The 14,596-nt window shown below is 40.7% G+C and overlaps 2 protein-coding genes across 3 annotated transcripts in view; both read left to right on the top strand.

Annotated features, from left to right (window-relative positions):
- LOC147033431 (uncharacterized) overlaps window positions 1-14,596 on the top strand; it is a 319,898-nt gene that overhangs the window by 248,505 nt on the left and 56,797 nt on the right. The window lies entirely within an intron of this gene.
- Window positions 1-14,596, top strand: part of LOC147033432 (nuclear factor 7, brain-like) — a 64,436-nt gene that overhangs the window by 3,441 nt on the left and 46,399 nt on the right. The gene's annotated exons all lie outside the window — the stretch shown is intronic.

Raw genomic sequence — 14,596 nt, 5'->3', positions numbered from 1 at the left:
ATTTATAAGTTTTCACTCTTGAATATAACCAAAAACACTACCAGCTTCACCTATAGCTGCCTGGCACTGTGCTGTCTCCTTCCACCACCCAACCTCCCTAACTTCACCAAGCTCTCTCCCCATACCCTGAAAGTTTGCCTTCCTGAAATCCAACAGCCTTACTCTACTATCCTGAACTGCAACTCTCAACAGTATCGTTGCGAAAACTATGATGGTGACTTGTCATGAAATAGTCTTGTACCTCTTCCTTTTTATTTTTGTATACAACGTCAAGGCTCGTGGAAGAGCGAGAACACTGAATGGATCAGGATGCAACAGAACAAACAAAACGAACAGTAGAAAGAGGTGGGAAACACCAACGGCAGGGTTGAAGTATAACATGGAAGGATACTTTTACAAATACTAGGAAGTGGTGAAGAAATATGGGGAGAGGAGGATGGACGGGGTGGACAAGATGGAGACTGAAAGTGTTTGTTTTTTCAGCAAGAAGGGGGAATAGGACAACATTGAAGAGGCAGAGAAGACAAAATTAGGGTGAGGGGGCGAGGGGAGGGGGTAAAGAAACGGAACGACAACACACCACAAAACTAACAATTTTGCTCCTGGCTATCCAAGTAGTCGGCCTGGGCGACACAAATACGAATTTGACAATATAGACAGCAATGTACGATTTAACACAGAAAACATGAGATGGAAACACAAACAGCAACACAGGGATTAAAATGTAACAGAAAAACACGACGGATACGGTTCAGAAAACTCAGATTTGATTGAGGTGGAAAGAGCAGCTGCAGATTCGACTTAGATGTGGAGCAACCCCGAACTGGAAAATCACCTCGACCTCCTCAACCATGTTTGGATCATTATTTTGTATGAGCTCTTTTTCAGTAAAAAAAGAAGAAGAGGTCAAACTTTGTATTCCACTTTCATGAGCATTTCTATATGCTAGCTTAAAATCAATCCTGGGATCTGGGCTGCTCGGCAAAGGGTATCAGATGCCTTCGCGAACCATCAGGTTTGCACCTTTCCGTCTCCTCCCCCTCCCCCTCCCCCCCCTCACGCAGGGGTCACAATTAACTTTTGAAAATGCTTATTGTGCATTGGTATTAATAAATCTTCTGCATTTATACTTACAGATTTATTACCGGTACTCGCGTAGCATAAAGCAAGGTTAAGCGATTGGTCGCGTACTTACGTATGTATGGCGTACGTACGTACGGTGTACGTGTCTGCATTTTGTTAAGAGCGTACATCGAAAATCGTTCAGTGGAGGAAATTGAAACTTTACAGCATGTTACATGACCAGGTACTATTGAGGTCACTTTTTTGAGGTCAACATACTGTAGGCCAAAAGTCACCGTAGACCAATTTTCTAAAATTCCCAATTTTCATCAGATTGATGAGAAATTTGAAGAGAATTTGCATATCACGCCACTAACTTCAAGCACCAATTATTTTTGAGGTCAACTTAGGCCAAGAGGTCAACATAGGCCAAAAGTTCAACACATAAGAGATTTCTAAAATTGTCAATTTTCATCCGATTGACTTGAAATTTGAACAGCATTTTCATTTTCATGTCACCTCCCAAAATTGAACCACCAATTATTTTTGAGGACAACACTGGCAAAAAGGTCAACATAGACCGAATTCCTAAAAAAATATCAATTTTAATCCGATTGACTTGAAATTTGAACAGCATTTTCAGGTCACCTCACAAAATTCAACCACCAATTATTTTTGAGGTCAACACTGGCAAAAAGGTCAACATAGACCGAATTTCTAAAACTATAAATTTTCATCTGATTGACTTGAAATTTGAAGAGAATTTGCACATTAGGTCTGAATTTAACGACCATTTATTTTTGAGGTCAACATCCCCCAAAAGGTCAACAAAGGCCGAATTCCTAAAAATTATCAATTTTAATCCAATTGACTTGAAATTTGAACATGATTTGTACATTAGATCTTTGAATTTAACGACCATTTATTTTTGAGGTCAACATCGTCCAAAAGGTCAACGTAGGCCGGATTCCGAAAAATTATCAATTTTAATCCGATTGACTTGAAATTTGAACAGGATTTTCATAAAAATGACCATGACGTGTCACATGGTCTGGCCGCCATATTGGATCTAAGGAAAATCTTTGAAAATCTTCGCATGAGAACCCTCTTAACTGATCAATGTAAAATTGAAATAACTGACCAACTCCCCATGGGAAATATGGTTTGATAAAGATGACATCATCGGTCATGTAGTCTGGCAGCCATATTGGATCAAAGAAAAAAAAACACCTTAAAAAACAAAAGAGTTGGCTCACACCGAGTCCTCAAAATATTAAAGGACAAATACATAGACAGTCTGCTTATTTCCTTGTATAATTTAATGAATCGGTCTTTCATTAATTTTTGTCACCTCCAAGTTGTGCCGCTCAAGGCAACCGCCTAATTTGCGTAATAGTTGCACAAGTCTTTCCTGGACTTGATCTTTAAATTTTTCATGTGCTCTGCCCATTCCCTGTTCCTGAACTCAAGCAATCCATGTCTCCTGGAATCAATACTCTTCCCTTTTCACAGGCCTTTCAGAATTATTCATGAACTCTAATTTCTAACTCCTCTCTGATCCCAGGAGCTTTACAAAAGCATCCCACAAGTATCTTACTATTCTTACAATGTCTAATCTGAGGATGGTGTAACCTAATAAATATAATTTGTCTGTGCTTGTTTGTCTGTCTCTGTATGTTTGCGTTTTCTGCAAAAACAGCTGGGCCACCGACCACCACATTTGGCATAAGATCTTGTCCAACCTGCGGATTGTCTAAAGGATATTTCATCCAACACCTCAACCCTTGAAAGACCCTTCAAAACCCAAAAGACCATTTGACCCCAAAGACATCTAAAACCTCGAAAATCCTTCAGACCCTTTTGACCCTTAAGATCCCCAATACCCTTTAATACCTCGAAAACCATTGAGACCCCAAAGATCATTTATGCCCCGAAGACCCATATATGTCTGTCCGTCCATGAAGCCGTTTGACTATATGTCTATTCATTATGTACTGTTTAAATATCAGTTGCATCCTGATTGCACGTATGTCTATTAATTACCTACTATTGGAATGTACATTTTAGACTGTTCAGACCCCTTTGACCCTTGAAGATCTTTTAAGACTCCTAAGAACCTGAAGATCTGTAAGACCGTAAAGACCTATAAGATCACTCAAGACCCTTCATTCCCCTTTTACCTTAAGCACCTTTTTGACACTTTAGACACCTTTAGATCACTTTACCCTTTTGACCTTTTACACCCTTGATACCTCGAGAATCTTAAGACCCCAAAAACACTTCAAACCCGTAAGAACCTTGAGACCCCTTACACCCTTCAGACAGATTAGACAGCTTGGACCCTTGACCATTTATAGCGTAAGACAACTTGGACCTTTTCAGACCCTTTTCACATGCTTGAGAGATAAGACCCTTTCGACCCCTAGACACTAACTTCTATGGGAACGTACTTTTTCGACCATTTCGAAGCTTTTAAGTGCACACCACACAAACATCTATAGTGTTCTTGCAAAACACAGACTTTACTTTTCCACAAGTAATGCGCAAGACACACCAAGAGGGTGTGTACTCTGCCATCTAATACAGTGGAAACCCTCATTTGGACCAAACCAAGGGACTTGGCCAAAAGTGGTCCGCTTTAGTGAGGCCTGCCAAAAGTGGTCCACTTTGCATGTGATTGGTTACACCTGAGCTAACTTGCAATTTCTATTATAAGAGGGGTGGACACTTATCCAACCAAGATATTCTAGTTTTGTATTTTGAATTAATTTTCTGAAATTTGTAGAATTTGTTTTTAACTTGGAAGTTGTTGGTTGCAATGTGTAAATAGAGGTGGAAAAAGTCTGATTTAATGAAATTTAATTCCAGGCCATGAGGCAACTGAAATGAGAGCGAGAGGTGAACCTTCAGAGTTTAGGCTTTATTCCATTTGATTGGAGCCGCTTCTGTGGGTACACCAGAAAATACAGGTTCAGCTAGGAGTACATAAGCAGAAACGTATACATGTGCAGTTAACCATTGCAGACTAAATCCGCATAAGCACGGAGTTCGATATAATCTCCATTCTCACCAGTCAATGAGCACCTTCAGTTAACGAGCATCAAGTGGACAGCCGATGTCAATAGCAATGCCCCGGGGACAATCACCCCGTGCCGCAGAGAGACCTCCCCTTATACGCGAGACGCACAACATGTGATCCCGCGTCATGTCCCTCGATTCACGTTAATTCACCACAGCAACTAAAGGTGAAAATTTTGAAAGGGGGGTGTAGAGTTTCTATAGGCACTGTAGTTATTTTGTGTCAGATTGTTGCTCACGTGACATGTATGATGTTGTGGATTGGGAATGCAAATTTCGTACAGAAGGGATTCAATGTTCATATATTTTGGGGGAGACATACTGAATTACACAAACAGTATAACATTTAATAATATTTATTTATGTATGAAAGAAACTTTGTAAACTACTTAAAGGTGGTTGGAGTGAAATTGAGAGGTGGAATCAGAATTTTTTTTTTTTTAAGTAGTCATGAAAGATGCTTCATGGTGTCGGGATGAAAAAAAAGAACAAGATCGGTCTCTGCATGTCCGTGAAAAGGTTGAAGACGTGTTGAATACCGGGTTTTATTTTTTTTTACATCTAAAAGGCCGCCAGTCTAACAGAAGGCCATCATTGATCCACCCACAAAATATAGTGAGGTGCACGTTTATGCCATCATTCACTGTGCTTGTGCCAAGTTGGAACAAAATTGGACCAGGCATGTCCGAGAAATGCTTGGTGATGGGTTTAATTCACAAAATGGCCACCAGTTGGCCATCGTGGATCTGATCGCTAACAAAAACGACGTGCGTATGTAAACCATCATTGATTGAATCTTTCCTAAGTTTGAACAAGTTCGGTAAATGCATGTCTGAAGAATGGTTGAGGACGTGTTCAACATCGGGTTTTATACAACTAAAATGGCCGTTAGTTGTCCATCTTTGATCGAATCGCAAAACAAAATCATGTGCTTATCTTTCCCATCATGTATTGTATTTGTATCAACTTTAAACAAAATCGGTCCATACATGTCCAAGATATGCCTGCGGACGGATGCACGAATGAACGAACAGATGAGACTTAATCCATAAGCCCCTGTTTTGGACACGTCCAATGGGGACTAATAACTCAAGAACATTAACTGTATTTTATGTTCTTAATAACTCCATTATTCATGAAAATTAACAGCAAAATGAAAAAACCAATGTCACCTTCAGGGTGACCCGTATCTTGCCAAAAGGTGACCACATGTGACTTATTTAAGGTCACACTGAGGTGAACAGAGCTGCTATCCACCAGGAGCGACTCCTTGAGCAATATCTGCCTAAGAGAGATTCCGATGAGAATCGTTCTACAGAGTAACCATGAAAAATATGCTTTTGCCTCATAACATCACCAAATGACGTCATCATGTCTCAAGCTTGACATATCTAGAAAGCACTCATCGAGGTGTTCAATTTGAGGTACTACATGATATGGTTCCTAAAACTTGAAAATTTGACCTTGGGGTCAAATATGTTTGACCTGAGGCACTAACCATGAAGGTCAAGGCCAATCGCCACCAAAAATTAATCATCTGAGCGCCAGACCATGAACTATATTCCCATGAAGTTTGAAGACGATCCGATCAAAATTACTCAAAGAAATAAGGGTTTCGTCGACCCCTGATTTGCGACAAAGTGACTTGACCTTCAAAATTTTATGCGCTGAAAGGGACCTCTATCGGCCTCTGATATGCGAAGTTACAAAAATTTCCAATGATAACTGTGCTCTGCAGAATTTTTTTATACGTGATTACAGACAAACAAACATACAAGCTGACTAACATATCTTGCAAAAACTTCGTTTTGGCAAGATAAAAACAATACACAAACATGTTACTTAAGGGTACAGTTTGAAGAAATTTTAAAGTTGAAGGCCCCAACCCTAATTTCCCCCCAAATTTGTGGATTTGCCGTTCACAGGGATTTTTAAGAACGTAACTCCAGCGAATGGCAAGGCCTTCCTGCATGTACTTTAACATTGCATGGGGCATCGTGTTCTATGTAATCTCTATTTTTAAGGTAATTGTTCTCCGTGGTAATTTACCTGATGTTTTTTCCTTTGAAGTTTGTTTTTATAACTACACCTCTCAATAACAGGTTTCAACTGTTCTCCACTTCCTTTTCAGATCCCAGGAAATGGCATTTTCTTTGATGACTGAAGGTTGGTCAGATGAACTTCAATGCTCTGTGTGCCTTGACGTCTACAAGGAGCCCATTACTCTGCCATGTGGCCACTCATTTTGTCATGTCTGCATCAATAAACACTGGGAAAGCAAGGAAGCAGTCACATCCTGGGATTGTCCGATGTGCAGTGAAGCATTTCCGATAAAACCAAAATGTAAAAAGAATGTGACCCTTGCCAGCTTGGCGGAACACATGAAGTTGAGGACGGGAGAAAACGTGGAGGAGCTGAGATGCACTGAGCATCGGAGAACAATACAACTCTATTGCAAAGACGATGAAAGCTTGATGTGTGTGATGTGCACGGCTGGACAACATCAGAACCACAATGTTGTTGCTGTGGAGATTGTTCATGATGAACTCAAGGCAAGTAAATAAGTGAAAATGTTTCTTTTTGTTTGTGTAAATTATATCCAAATGAATTTTTTTCCAGAGAATATATACACATCTTCTCAAAGGGAAGTTGAAAGAATAAAGTCTCAAACGACGAGCCATGTTGGTGAATGGCCAAGTTCTGTTATCATGAGAATTTGTTTAAATTTTCACTTTACTCAAGACAATCTACTGAAAATCTTGTGATGTTGGAGTATCAGAACATCCCTCAAAAGTGTGAGTTATTTCATGGAAAGACAACATCCTATGATACTTTCACTTGGTTGTAGAAACAGCAAAGGATCAAGAATAAGTCTTTTAAAGTGAACAACTTACACAAAAGGTGGGTATGGGATATTTATTTTACATATAGGGGTAAACATATAGGGGCAATACCCTTGGGTGGACAACTCGTCATGGCTGGATAAGATAACCAGGGAACCACCAGTAGGCATGGATGACCCACAAAATATGTAACATCGAAGAAAGTAAATACCTATGGGTTTTGTTTTTCATGCCGTGAACAAACTTTGGTACATCACGGGTGATGAAGGTTGCAGTGAAGTTTCATCGGAATTGTGTGTGTTGTTTCTGAGAAGAAAGCAAATACTTCTTGGGGGGAGCATCCCCCTTGTATACTCCCTGAGTGGACCACCTGAAACCACAATTATTTTTAATGCCATGAAAAAACATTGGTACCGCACTGGTGTTGAAGGTTGTGGTCAAGTTTCATCAATATCGTATGTGTAGTTTCTGAGAATAAAGCAAATACATATTTTGGGGGGCAACCCCCTTAGACCCCCTTCAAACCCGATATGTCTTTTTTAAATGCCCTGAACAAACTATGGTACATACACAGTGATGAACGTTGTGGTAGTTTCATCAAAATCGTATCTGTAGTTTCAGATAAGAAATTGAAGGTATTTGTGGACGGACGGACTGACGGATGACGCGCCATCCCATAAGCTCCCCGGAACTACTTTCCAGGAAAGCTAAAATGAATATTTGAGTGCTCACGAAATTATCAATTTTACACTAAGATTGTTTCTAGCACCGGGCCTAATGATATCGACCCGGAGTTCTGAAAAAGAGAAGTGTGGTTCATAAAAATACAGGTTGGTCCACTTTAACATCCCAGGTATATTCATGAAAACCATGCAAACAACCTGTTGTCAAACTTCATCTTCAAGGATGAAACAGCCTGCTAGTTAGAGCAATCACCAAGAGATGATGTTCACTTGTGACATTATCTATCACTAGGTGTTTGTTTTCTTGTGATTTTTAGCTCACCGGGAACGTAGATCTGGGGAGCTTATGGGATGGCGTGTCGTCACTCCGTCCGTCTGTCCCTCCGCAAATACTTGCAACTTCTCTGAAACTGCACATATAATTTCGATGAAACCTTACCACACCACAACGTTCATCACCATGTATCTACCAAAGTTGTTAATGGCATTAAAAATATCGGGCCCGAAGATGGTCTGCTGGGGTTGCTCCCCAAAAATAGGTTTTTGCTTTCTTCTCAGAAACTACACAATTTTGATGAAACTTGACCACAACCTTCATCACCTGTAATGTACCAGTTTGTTCATAGCATCACGGTCTGAGGGGGTCAACTGAGGGAGATTATGGGGGGTGGGGTTGCCCCCCCCCCTCTAAAGAGGTATATTTGCTTTCTTCTCAGAAACAACACACAGAATTCTGTTGAAACTTGAATCATCAATTCTTCACTTTTCCTCTTTATCTCTTTGCTGATGAGTCCACCCTCTGCTGTACCATCTGTCATCCCTCAGACCGGCAAGCAGCAGTCTCCTCACTCTCTGCAGATCTGGATATAATCACAAACTGGTCCAACACTTCACTTAGAACATGTCTGTCAACCCTGAGAAATCTCACACTCTCACGATGTCTCTCCAAAAGGACCGTTTGGACCCCCCCCCCCCACATCTACTTTCTCAGCAAACCTCTTGAAGAAGTCCTTCCATTCAAGCTTATGGGCCTCACTATCTGCCATATTTCTTGGGAAAGCTACATTTCCAAGCTGGCCAAAAAAAGCCAGTCAGTCACCAAATGGGCATCCTCCGTCGTGCAAAGTCCTTCCTTGGCACAGGTCGGTGGTGTTTCTGTCTTCTCTCATCTCCTTTCTGGCCTCGCTCCCCCCCACTCTGTCTGCGATCTGTCCCCCCCCCCCCATATTTTCGCAAGGTGCTCAAGGCTCACCAGCAACCCCCTTCTGGTAAAACTATCAAAATCAACAATCTCTGCTCACCTTCATTCTTTCATTCATCTTTTTTCCCGCCTTTGGAACAAACTCCCAAACTCTCTTCAATCCCATTCTTCCCTTCAGGTCTTCAAAACAGCTGTTCACCACTATCTCTTATCTTTCCCCATCCAAAACCATGATCTTTTCTACCCCTGCTAATCCATCCCAAACACACCTCATTCAAATTCTCTGCTTTCCTTCCTGAAAGTCCCTGTTGTGTAAGGATGTGAAAATCCCTATAGTGTCCATCTTGTTTACCCCGTGTACCCCGCCCCAACCCTCTCCCTTCCACAGATCTCCAAACGTCTCTGTTCCCCAATGTTTTGTGCTTCCCTCTCCCATCCCTCTTGTCTCCTGCTCCCCTTGTTATTCGTTCTATGTGTTGGCTCTTATACGATCCTCAACATTGTATATATAAAAAAATTAAAAACAATTGACTGCAAATTTCATCACCCATGATTTACCAAAGTTTTTTTTTTACTCATTATTTAAAAAACTTTTTTATACATTGACGAGGCTCGTATGAGAGCGAAGAAAGCAAATACATATTTTGTTCATGGCATTAGAAAAACTGGGGTCTATAGGGATGTAAGGGGGGGGGTTCCACCCCAAATATGTATTTGCTTTCTTCTCTGAAACTTGACCACAACCTTCATCACCCTTGATGGAAAAATTTTGTTCATTACATGAGAAAATTCCGGGTCTAACGAAGTTTAAGAAGGGGGTGGCCCCCGAAATATGTATTTGCTTTCTTCTCTGAAACTTGACCACAACCTTCATCACCCTTGATGGAAAAATTTTGTTCATTACATGAGAAAATTCCGGGTCTAACGGAGTTTAAGAAGGGGGTGGCCCCCGAAATATGTATTTGCTTTCTTCGCCGAAACTATGCACACAATTTTGATGAAACTTGACCATAACCTTCGTCAACTGTGAGGTACCAAATACCTCACATGAGGTACCAAATACCTCACATGAGGTACCAAATACCTCACATGAGGTACCAAATACCTCACATGAGGTACCAAATACCTGACCAAAGCAAAGATTGTTCACACCTTTAAAAAACATCAGGGTCTAATGGGGTCTACGGGGGGGGGGGTTTGTCCCCCAAAATATGCATTTTCTTTCTTCTCCGAAACTACACAATTTTGATGAAACTTGACCACAACCTTCATCATCCTTGATGGAAAAACGTTTGTTCACACCATTAAAAAACATTTGGGGCCAAAGGAGGTCTACAGTGGGGGTTGCCCCCTTAAAGAGGCATTTGCTTCCTTTTCAGAAACTACACATACAATTCCAGTAAAACATCATCACAACCCTCACCACCCATGATGGACCAAAATTGGTTCATGACATGAGAAAAACTTGGGGTCTACAGGAGTTTAAGGGGGTGTTTCCCTGAAAAATATGTACTTGCTTTCTTCTCGAAAACCACACACCGAATTTCGAGGAAGCTTGACCAAAACATTTATCACCCGTGATGTACCAAAGATTGTTCACGGAATTAAAATATTAATCCATCGGTATTTACTTTCTTCTCCATTACATCTTTTGTGGGTCATCCTTGCCTACTCGTGGTTCCCTGGTTGTCTCATCCAGCCGCTACCAGGTGAACACCCTTATGTTTGCCCATATAGGGGTATTGCCCCTATGTTTGCTTGTCAGCATCACCATCATCAAATGCATACTGAGTCTCGGTCAATGATTATGTTATCATGGTTTTAAATATCTTTCATAATTTTGCTGAATACAGATACAATCACACTGTACAAAATTTATGAGATTGCTCAACAACAGAAAACAACAAAAGTTGTGTGTGTGTGTGTTTTTATTTTTTTTTAAATGGTCCTCTCATTCATTTTTATATTCTGTTGAAAGAGGACCAGCATATTCATCTGCACACTACTTAAACAACAGGGCCTAACTGGAAACCAAAGTTTAATTATTTTTCTCCCCAAACAAAATGGCTGTTTGAAATATGCACTGATATTGGCAAGGACACGAGTCTACAAATGAGCGCAAACAGGTGTTTACATTGGTAGAAAAAGCATTCATAATAATCAGTCATCGCAGTTGACATCAAAACTTTCCTTTACTCAAACAGTCTCATCTCAATCCATCAGTTTGGTTTCTGATCCGATCACTTCACCTTTGACCTCCTTCTGCTGCTTTCCCAACAATGGATGAAGGCTCTGAATTTCAGAAAAGAGATCAATAATGTATCTCTGGACATGTCTCAAGCATTTGTCCAAGTCTGGTATCCTCCACTTTCGTAGTCATACCTGAGTCTCAACGGAATCTTCTCCCAGTTGAGACTGTTGGGACCCAAAGCAGTGTCTTAGGCCCAGTCCTGTTCTTTCATTTTATCAACTACATTTCTAAATTACTGGAAAATGCTCCTTATTTTTTTCCATACAACTCCACCCTCTGCTGCAGCACCCCTCATCCTCCAGATAGGCAGGCATTGGCCCCTTCCCTCTCTGAAGATGTGAGAAAGAAACATTAGTTGGAGCAACACTTGGACTATGTCTTTCAACCCTGGCAAATGTCATAGTCTCACTTTGTCTCTTTAAAAGGCCTGTCTGGTAAACCCTCCAATCTACTCCCTTAAAAAAAAAAACACTTGAAATTCATTCAGTTCTTCAAACATCTCACCATCACCATCAGCCACAATCCCTCCTTGTAAAGCAATCCCCTCATTGGGCATTCTCCATCTTTCCAAGGCAAATTAGAATTTTTAACAACACGCAAGGCCTTCAGCTGCAGCTCGATGGAGTACTGCTTTTCTTATCGGCTTGTGCTCTTATTTCGCACCTTTTACAACTTGATTCATGGATACCAAGGCTCTCAAAGTAATTGGAATCTCTTTCAACAAAGCTATATCCCTGGGCTCGTTACTCCTGCATTGCAGATAGCTTGCTCGCCCTGGAATCCCCTGCATCCTCACCCCTTTCTATTAACTGTACCCTCCCCCCCCCCCCATAAGGTTCTGCCACTAACCCATTTCATGTGAAACTCCCAAAACGCAGGTTCACTGCTCAACTCTATCAAGGTATGACTTAACATGCCTGATCTGTTGTTGCCTTTGCAGACCAGTTTTGTAATATGTTCAGCCCAAGACATGTCTTTGCCAGGGGTGAAGCCCCGAAGTTAAACCCTGAACCTCTTCCAGTGGCTGAACATGGAAATATGTGGGTTCATGTAATAGAATGAGACATAATGCCAGGAATGGTAGGCGTGATTCATTTTGTTTGTCCAACAATTCCAGATCATTAGACAGTGACACAGCTGCTGTATTTCCCTGTCCACAGGATGCAGTACTGTACTATCTCATGTGGAGTCATTTGTGTAAGTGCAGGAAGTAAAAAAGCCAGGTGTGATGGTATTCCTGCGTGCAGCAGTTAGCAAGCTTGACAAGCAGCACAGGATCGTACATTGTGTTGATTGTCTAAGATACAATATGTCCAGTCCATGTGATATCGACATAAACATTGACCTCTTGTTTGAGATTCAAGCCCTCTTACCATTTCTCATGGTGAAGCAAAATCATCTGCAAAGTTGAATCACTGGCACAGAATCCAAATTGATGATCCATGATTATGCTCTTTGAAAAGATGGATGACTTGCCATCAGCATCAATAATGGTTGACATGATTTCACTTGCAATTCGAAGTACCCTTACTGGTCTATTTTGGACATAATCTATTTTTGCCCCCATCTTGTTAATGGGAGTGATGTCAGATTTCCAGCAGACAGATAGTGACCAAAGTAAGAAAAGGACAGGTTTGCAGAGAGCAGACAAAGGAGTGAGAATGTACACTTGATTTGTGTCTTGATTTACTTTCATATGACGAATAAATTTCTGAAATGTGAATCCATATTATATTTTACCATTTCCCAGTTGTTACTCTATTTTACATGAGGGGAATAGAAACCAATATTCACATTTATTTTTATGATTTTGAATACCTTGACTTGTACATAGATCATTTTGAATGTCCGAAGTGTCTCCCATCTTTATGTAATGATGTAAGCATATACCTGTCACAATATGGCAGCCTTCAAAACCATCCACGTATCAAGCTGCTAAGATCCAGTTGATTACAGCTTTCACATCATCCCAAACTACGTGATTTCACAATGGGGTCGAGTTCCACCTCTGCTTAAAATCATTTTTTGCAGTTTTCATTTCCACATCGAGGTAAACTGTTCTTCTTTACTCTGTGCAGGGCGTTTTGACTGCAAAGTGTCCTGAACTATCAAAGTCAAAGCAGCACCTTGGATCCCAACTCTATCAACTGCAGCAGGAGGTTGAGAAAACACAGGTAAGAAGTACCAAGGAATGGATGTGATTGGATGGAAAGAGAATTCACATCTGGAAGAGATTAAGTTCTACATTGGGAGTCAGTCACCTTAATTCAAACTGCACGATCTTAGTTGTATCTTAGCCATCTCAGGCCACCTCTGCCCATTTACTCACTGGTGATCAACCACCTGATCCAATCACAATTTCAATCAATGACCACTGAGGTCAGATTTATTTTAAAATCCAAATGAACAGATATGAGAAAGTTGTCGTCTTGAAATGATTTCAAGATTTTTTTTTAATGATCTTTTTGGATACAAATGTCAGATTTTGGAAGAGCATGATACAGAGAGAAAAGATTATCCCCGTGTGGGGGTGACGGTCATCTCTATAATGTTTTTTACGATCATAATCAATGAACCGTTGCCAGATATCTCCTAAAATGACAGACTAGATAGGTTTTGAAAATGGCGACTTTCACAACTTTCGTGACCTCGTGACCTTGACCCTGACCTCGAATCCGGGAAAAAATACATTGTTGGGTATCACTCATCGACCTCTACCCACATACCAAATTTCATCAAGATCGGAAGTAAAAACTTTCTTTGTACCGGGAGGTGTTTTGACCATCTTCCAGATCACGTGCCGATCAAACGTGAAGGAAATTCAAAAATCTGTCCGGTTAGATACAAGATAATATTTTTTACTATCATAATCAATAAACAGTTGCCGAATATCTTGTAGAATGGCAGACGAGATAGGTTTTGAAAATGGCGATTTTTATAACTTACGTGACCTCGTGACCTCATCCCTGACCTTGAACCCAGACAAAAGTTATATCGTTGTGCAACACTCATCGACCTCTACCCACATACTAAGTTTCATCAAGACCGGAAAGAAAAATTGTTGACGGACATTTGGTCTGGCTTTATTAGGTCATCTCGGGAGAGATGACCTAAAAAGGCAAAGTAATGGCAGTGGGGAAGTTTGGCAAAAAGTGGAATCTGTAAAAAGTAAGAGAATTAATGAATGGGGAAAAGAGAAAAAAACAAGATGGGAAGAAAGAGTAAGATGGTTGGTTTAGGGGAGGGTGGAATGGTTAATAGCGGTGAAAAGATTGCGGGTTGGAATGGATTGGGAATACAGGAGAGGGTGGTAGACTGCCGACATCAAGCCTTGTAGGGGAAAGTGGGATTGAACTTTTTCATGAAGATGGTTCCACAAGCCAGTAAGGGAAAAAGAGGAATAAAAGAGTAGAGGTAGGCAGGTATCCTGTCACATTACTACTTAACTGTGTATACAAATTACTGGAGTGTTAGTATT

The sequence above is a fragment of the Eptatretus burgeri genome, chromosome 2 (assembly GCF_056783735.1).
Source record: "Eptatretus burgeri isolate ZD-2024b chromosome 2, Ebu_testis_v1, whole genome shotgun sequence".
In the NCBI taxonomy this organism is placed as follows: Eukaryota; Metazoa; Chordata; class Myxini; order Myxiniformes; family Myxinidae; genus Eptatretus; species Eptatretus burgeri.
This window is presented reverse-complemented; position numbering and strand designations above follow the sequence as displayed.